This window comes from Amblyomma americanum, chromosome 1 (assembly GCF_052857255.1).
Source record: "Amblyomma americanum isolate KBUSLIRL-KWMA chromosome 1, ASM5285725v1, whole genome shotgun sequence".
Lineage (NCBI taxonomy): Eukaryota > Metazoa > Arthropoda > Arachnida > Ixodida > Ixodidae > Amblyomma > Amblyomma americanum.
Genome location: NC_135497.1, coordinates 2,194,556 through 2,202,641, shown reverse-complemented (window position 1 = coordinate 2,202,641; position 8,086 = coordinate 2,194,556).

Here is an 8,086-nt window from a genome sequence, read left to right as displayed (position 1 = left end):
CGCCGTAAATGAGCTTGCCAGTGGCGTGTGCTTTTTTTTTTTTTAGCTTGGCGGTGTGGCCTTTAATTTCAGTCGCCACATGCACGAGTGCACGTCACACGCGCCGCCTTGTGCACTATGCCTCTTCCATCACCTTGTTGGTGTTCTAAACATGTGTTGCAGCAGCGTATTGGCACGCTGCTAAGTTTGCAGGGCGTGCCGCCACTGCCGCTCCCATCAAAACAGACATGCGGCGCCCCTTACTGGCAGGCAGCATCGTGGCTTGCTGCCAAGCTATGTGCTGCGGACCGGCGCCGATGGCGCGGAACTGAATGAGCTAAGGGGATCTAAGGCTCACTCTGAAATTAGTTAACCAGGTACTGTATCTGTTTCGCACACACCAGTTGGAAGTGTACCGTAAAAAGGGAGAGGCCAGTGTGGGTGCTCGCGGAACCCACAAAAGCAGCCTGCGGAACCCTGTTTGAGAACTCCAGCTGTAGAGAAACAGACTGGGTCCCCTGCTAGCTACATTGTGCGGGGCCACCTTTGCTCTTGACACGTGCTGGTGCCGGCTGCTAAAGCCATGCACCAGGGTGAATAAAGAAGTAGTTGACACCTGATACTCAGCCTGTTTGCCTCGTCCGCATCGCGCTCGCTCCTTTTAGCATGTAAGGGATCCAGTCTCGGTCTTTCTAGGGCGTGGTGAACCCGGATGTGATGGACGCTGACAACACTACCACAGGTTCGGCACCCAGATCCCGGCTCCTGCACCAGCTGTAGAGAACATTGTCAGTGTCCACGTTCAGCTGCCGCCATTTTGGCCTCGGAACCCTGCTATGTGGTTCACATAAGTGGAGGCTGTGCCGACTTATGGCACATCACAATATGGGAAGGTCTTCATGTCGTGTGGACAGTTTGCGTTGAGGGGATTGACGGGTTCGACGATGTTTTGAAGATGTCTCGCCCCTCCTCCCCGTACGACTATTTCAAGGCTATGGTTCTGGCCTGGAAGACCATCTCTGAGCATAGCTGCCTGCAGCAGTTGCTTAGCGCTGAGGACCTTGGCGACTGCCAACCATCTTGGCTCCATCACATGTGACGGCTGCTTGGCAACTGCCCGCAGGATGTCAACAGGCGAGCTATTCCTTCAACGCCTGCCTCAGAATCTCATGGTCGTCCTGGCCGCAGCAGGAGACGTCACCTTAGACGACTGCAATGTTAGCTGACTACTCTGGCCAGAGTTCTGTTGCTGGAATTGCGTCTGCACGGTTGTCCATCTCGTCGACCGTAGTCCCGCCTCGAGGCTAAGATCGACGAACTTGCGGACACCGCTGCCCACTTTTTTCTTCCCGCCGGTCACGCCATCATTCCTTTTCCAGCCATCGATTGAGTCCAGGCCATGACACGTTTTGCTGGTACCACTGCAAGTTCAACACCGCTGCTCGCCAGTGCCGGTAGCCTTGCCTGTGGTTGGGAAACGCGCCGACGAGTCACTGATGGCGGGCCATGACACTGCACCCAGCCGCCGGCTCTATATAATAATATGTTTATTTTTCCATCTCTGGATGCCGCTTTCTGGTGGACACACATGCTCGGGATAGTGTTGTGCCTGCATCCCGCTTTGATTGGCAACGCGCTGCAGCAAGGGTGCCTTTGCAGGCGGTAAATACTACCCACATTGCTACTTATGGACAGCGCTCAGTCGCCCTCTATTTCGGCTCACGCCGAACCTTCCACTGGATTTTATCGCGGACATGCGGTTCCCTATTCTTGGAGTGGACTTTCTCACTACTTTCGGCCTGGCTGTAGACCTTCGATCTCGCCGAATTGTGGACCACATGACTCCCTTGTCCGTGAATGGCATCCGTTTGGGCTCCAAGTATGTTTACATGCCTTGCCATGCCACTATGCATCGATCACCAGTGATAGACTCATTAGGAGCATGATTTCAGCACTGCCGAGGGGAGGACTGCGTAATTTAGTTTGTTTAGACACTCTAGGTTCTTGTGGAGTTTGTTTTTCATGCAAGGCGGTGATATATTTAAACAACTTTGAAGTTGAGGTTCCGGCATAGTGTGGTCATGGTACAGCGTCAGCTGCTGATACGGCGCACGCTCGGAAAAATCCAGCTTCGCGTGTTTCTGTTGCATCTGGAGCAGATTTTTTTCAAGCAGGAGTGAGTGACGATGCTACTATACTCCATTTTAAACATCGTGCAACGCTGTCAAAGCTAGCGCTCTTGTATGCGCTGCCTGCATCCGCGGCCAAAAAGTAGTGTGTTATTTGTAGTGAGCGAAACAAATGCTTTGCCTGTAGGCTTGCCACATGGCACATTTGTCATGATCTTGATTAAATGCACTGTTATTGCTGACATGCTGCCGCTTTCTCGTGCCATAGACCACTCGGGCACAGAACAAGCGCGGACTAACGCCACCCTTTATTTTCCCGTCCGGATTACTTCCATACCTTTCACAGCGTTGCACCTCGTGTACGAAATTGAGTATACATCATTTGAATTCGACTGACGAAGAAACTGCGCAACCTCGGCACGAAAAGCAACCGTGACACAAAGTACTTTAGGGATCGGTACAAGAGACAAGTTGCCGAACTGTGTAGTGCTGCCAAGACTGGGAGACAGTCCGGGAGAATGACGAGAAATATTGCGGAGAACTTTTTGAAGGGCCAAACTATTAGCGAGAAATTCAGCAGCAAAAAATTGGAGTATAATCAGCGACCCGGATAGAATAACTCCAGTCTAGTGTGGGAATAAACACCTACTGCTGCCTTTTCGCCTTGTTGAGAAGCGTCTGTGAAAATTGCAGCATGGCTCGAATACTGGAACAGATATTCCTCCTGGGGACCATTTAGTGCATCGGCAGGTAAGTGCTTTGCATATAGTGGTATCGTATGGTCGAAGCAAACAGCTGGAGCAGCCTGCACATCGCTGATGCATTGCACGGACCTAAGCGAGACTGCAATTCTAGATAGGTGCTCAATAAACACAAATTGAGGCAGTTTTTAAAGCGGCCAATGTTTATCTAGAAAAAAAAGCTGGGTTAGTAGAAAAAATTGGAGGAGCCACTCCAGGCATTAGCTCAAGTCCCCGTAAGAAGTTGCGCACTGTGAGAAGCTGGAATCAAAGTCCCGTATGCGGGCTTCCAGAAAGAGGACACAATTTGCCACCGATTTTGGTAAACCCAGGCAAAGCCGTAGAGCGCGCATCTCCAAAAGAAAAGTAATTTTGTATCTAGGACAACCGGGGCGCTGAACGCAACCGAAGTAATTCTTGTAGAGAAAAGTGTGTCTGCATACCGAATTTCTTACTGCTGACTCGCGTCAGGCGACCGAGAGCTCGCTCACGTTTGAGGACCATACTTCTGATACGAGGTCGCCAGTCTAGCTGGTCGTATATTGCACCTGGGTACTTTAAGGACTGAACTTACGGGATTTGGGCGCCACAATACAGTAGACGTATAAAAGAGGAGACGCTGGAGGAAAATCGAGGATGGTAGATTTGTTTACGTTGAGCATTAAATGTAACTTGCCCAGTTATACTTCCAGGGCATTGAGGTAGGCCTGCAATAGCTGGTAAAGTGAATGAATGTCTCTAGCAGAAGAAAAAAAAGGCTGTGTCGTCCGTATACGCATACACTTTGATGTCACCCTGAATTGGTATGTCCCGCATAACTATGGAGACAGAACCGATCCCTGAGACACGCCTCTAGTCTGTGAAAAGGTTTAAGTAAAGGAACCGTCAGAACAGAAGAAAATTGATAGTAATTCCTGCACCCATGCAAGACTATAAAAAGGCGGCCGAATTTCTTCAAGGTTGTTCAATAGCACATTGAAGGCGCTACGCTGTCATATGCTTTAGTGGCATCCAAAGGGACTGAAGCCGCGACCGCTTTCTTCTCCATTGCAACCCTAACTCTGCTTTCCAAATCAAAATGAGCAGTCCAAATCGAGCACCCCCGACGAAACCCTATCCGAAAAGCACATGGCTTGTATGGCAAGAACGTGATCTGTAAAACTGCTGTGAACAATGCGTTCAATAAGTTTTACTAAATTAGACGAGGGTAATCGGCCGAATGTTATCTATTGCAGAACCCTTCTTCGGATCTTTGAGAAGTAAGATTTTTTTTCGCAATTTTCCATTCAGGAGGGAGCCAAGCTGTCTCCTGGGACGCATTAACAATATGCAATACATCAGAGGTAAATTCTTCCACAAGAGACTTCAACATACTGATAGAGACCCCATCGCATCCAGGAGCTGCAGGTTTGAGGCCAGTAACTATGGAAAGTAATTCAGAGGCTGTAACCGCAATGAAGTCTGCGCGCGGAGGGGGTAGGACGAATGGAACCACCAACCGCGTTCGAAAAGCGCAGAACAAAGCCTTGCGCTATCTGGTCAAGTTTTTTTTTTTTGCATCCTGGGGTGGCATCACCGCTGTCTCATGTGTAACATGAGATCACGGCGTATTATGGTTGCGTTCCATGAATCGGTACAAAGCTTTGCAGTTATTTGGGCTTGATAGATAACTGTTCAAATTTGCATTGTACTCCGCCTTACCAATGGTCCTTCGAAACGAAGACGCGAAAAATTTGTAATTTATCGAATTCTGCGGGCAGTGGTTATGAGAGGCTTTTCCAGGCAGCTTTTCTAAGTCTATATGCTCTCTCACACTCATCATTCCACCAACCGTAGATTGCACCGTGAACATGGAACGCTCAGAGGCCCCTAACACGGAATAGAGAACTTGCTGAGCGCGATCCAAGTTATCAGATGATTCAATGGAGGAGAAAGAGGATTGCACAATTTTTTTTGAAAAGTGTGTGGTTTACGAATTTTTGTGGAGAAGCAGTCGTCTTGAGGGGAGAAGCTACAATGGTTGAAGTTATTGGAGAGTGGTCACTGGAAGTACCACAATCCACTGGAGACTACGAAGAAACCTTGCACCCCGTTCACTGCCAATGTTAATGACAGACCGAGAATCGGAACGCATGTAACTCCTGAACTGTTGCAGCAACGTGCGTTCCTTGCCGACATCCATGATCCATACCAAAGAAGCTTCCAACATGCATCAGTACGAAAACCCCAAATTACGTGATAAGAATTGCAATCACCAGCAGTCGCCATTCTATTGTTAGAACGCAAAGGAACATTCAAATGACCTGTGCTGTGGACACTGAAGGAAAGTAAGCATTAGCAACGGTAAGGGGAGCACACTAAAATTGCGATATCAGCAGCCAGCAATTTGCACTCGGGTCTCTGAATTTGGTGTGACACATGCGCCCGATGAAAAAAAATTAGAAGAAATTAATGTTAACAAGCCACCACCCCGGCCGCAATTGCGATCGGCTAGGAATACCCGGAAATTTTTGAGAGAGAATGACCTAATAGGAGCAAGCCAAGATTCTTGAAGTAAAATTATGTCTGGGTCGAATTGTGAGACAAGGTTCTGTAAATCGTGAAAAGATGCGACTGAACGGCAATTCCACTGTAGTACTTTTAACCTCGCCATTGTTACTGTAAAAGCAGAGAGGCAGTGACAGCCTCCTTTAACACGTCAGTTTTATGTGGATTACCGGGGAACCTTTCTTGGTTTTGTTGCTTGGGAGGGCAGACTTTGACGGAGAGGAAGGAGCTCGACGCTTCGGAGAAGGATTCGCCATCTCGACGTCCGTAGTGCAAACGTAGGGAGCCTGGTATCCCCGGCACCACGTACAGGCACAGACGAGGATGCAGCAGGAATAGGAGCCAGGGGAGAGACATCAGAGAGGCTATGGATGGACTTTGTGGATGGAGAAAACATGCAACCCGAAAATATTACTTTCAAGAAACTTCGTCACTACTTTAGGAACTAAAAAACCATCAAAACAACAAAATAGTCTCACAACATTCTATCTCAAACCATCACTTTCATTTGCTATGTTTTATATCTCCGGCGACGAGATTTGTTGAAATTGTGTGCCCTGTTGTTACAGTCAGGTTTTGTGGAAATTCCTTTTTTCAATGTAATAACTTTTGCTTGCTGTTTCACACTTTGTTGTATATATTTGTTTCATGACTGCTGACCGCTACGTGTAGTTGCCAGTGTGGGGGCCTGCGGCCTTGTCAAGCTGCCTTAATGACAGCTTTTTCTGCAGTCCTCCGGCATCATGTGCGTTTGATGCAAATAAAGTTATTATTGTTATTATTATTACTATTATTACTAGTTGATGGAACGGGAAGACCAACAGTTGAATGAGCAACCTGGCTTGAAATGACCTGGGATAGAGCTTCACTGAAGGTAGTCAACGTAGGGTCCACAACACCTGCAAGCGCCTTCTCGACAGCTGACACCACAGACTTTGTCAGTAACGCCTCTGCCTCAGACCCAGATGACCTAGCAGGACCCGCATAAGAATGCCTCTTCTGGTCTAATTGTGAATAAGCATCAGCTCTAGAGAACCTTCTTTGCTGAATGTTGACCAGAACATTCTGCTCATCTGAACGTTTGGGACAGCCAGCATCAGCTGGATGAACGCCGCCAGAGAGACTGCAAGTGGGACCCTCAGATGCGGAATGGTTCTCCCCGAATAGTCGGCAACGCTTCGCAGATTTGCAAGCTTCGCTGCTGTGACCAAAGCGCCAGCGCAATTCCTGCATTGCAAAGGACGAGGATGTAGCGGGTCGGCTCGGTACACTATGGGCCAAACCTTAAACCCAGATGGGCAAGAAGATACTGCAAATGTTGCAATCACAGACTCTGTCGGCACACGTGAGCCATTCGCATCTCTGGTACAGCGGTAAACTGATGACACGCCAACACCGGCGTCCTGAAAGTCGTCGAAGTAGTTCCTGAGGAGAGGCCGATGGGTCCACGCCGTGGATACCTTTTGAACATGTGTATTGCTCTGGAATGAAAGGCTTAACTGGAAATGGTGCGAAGAATGTGCAATGCAGCAACTCCGACACGCACTGCACTGCACATCCGAGGATTGACGCAGAATGCCCCTACGGCCGAAAGGGCGCACTTTAGAGATTTCCAGGTGGCGGCTGGTAACACCCTTCAGCTGCTCCTGGCGTCCAGGTTCTTGCACAACACGGCTGTAATGCGAGGAAGCTACCCTAGCTGGCATTTGACCTGCCACCATCGCGTGCTGCAGTGCTTTGTGGAGAAGCCAATCTAGCACACGTTTGCCGCTCGGTGTTTTGAGGCCTCTGCAATCTCCGCGAGCGGCTTCGAAACGTTAGTAAATGGAAAAGTGTCTGGTTTCTGTAATGTCTGGACATCATATGGGCGAGATTTACTTCCACCTGCCCAGAACGAATAGACTCCAGCCCCACTAGAAATCAAGGTACTGACCTCGGATTAACGCTCTGTAGTAGCCTAAAGCTGTGGATGTTTTCAGACTGGTACAAACTCGTCTGAAACGTCGGCCGAAATAGTTTCTTATAAAATCATATCATTGTCAAGCAATTTACAGTCAAACCTGCTTTTAAAAATACGGATGTTATGAATTATTGGCTATATCGAACGCGGTTTTCCATAAAACGGATAAATCGAACTGCCGAGCGCTAAGCTGTACCGCGGGTTGCAGGCGGCAGGCTTTTTATCACTACGCAAATTTACGGCGGTGCGACGCGTTAGCGCCACGGTTCACGCTTCACCTCACTTTTGCCAACAGTGCCACAAAAGATACAATAGCGAAAACAGCTGGTTGTGAGGTGGTGAGCACTCGTTTGCGCCTCTCGCACCCAAGCGTCTCGGAACCAAGACGTGGTTGGTTGTAGCTTTCCAGCAGCTACTTTCTGCTTCACGTCGACTGTCAAGGTGCGGAGGTAGTGACAACAGAAATAACTTTTGTCCTGGCGTCCAGGTTCTTGCACAACACTGCTGTAATGCAAGGAGGCTACCCTAGCTGGCATTTGACCTGTCACCACGCGTGCTTCAGTGTTTGTGGAGAAGCCAACCTAGCACACGTTTGCCGCTCGGTTTTTTGAAGCCTCTGCAATCGCCGCGATCAATTCCTCTCTTCCTGTAATCTCTGCGGGAAACCGGGAGACATCCTTCAAGTCCTCTTCACGTGTCCTGCCTTCCCACACCCTCCACCCTCAATCAGG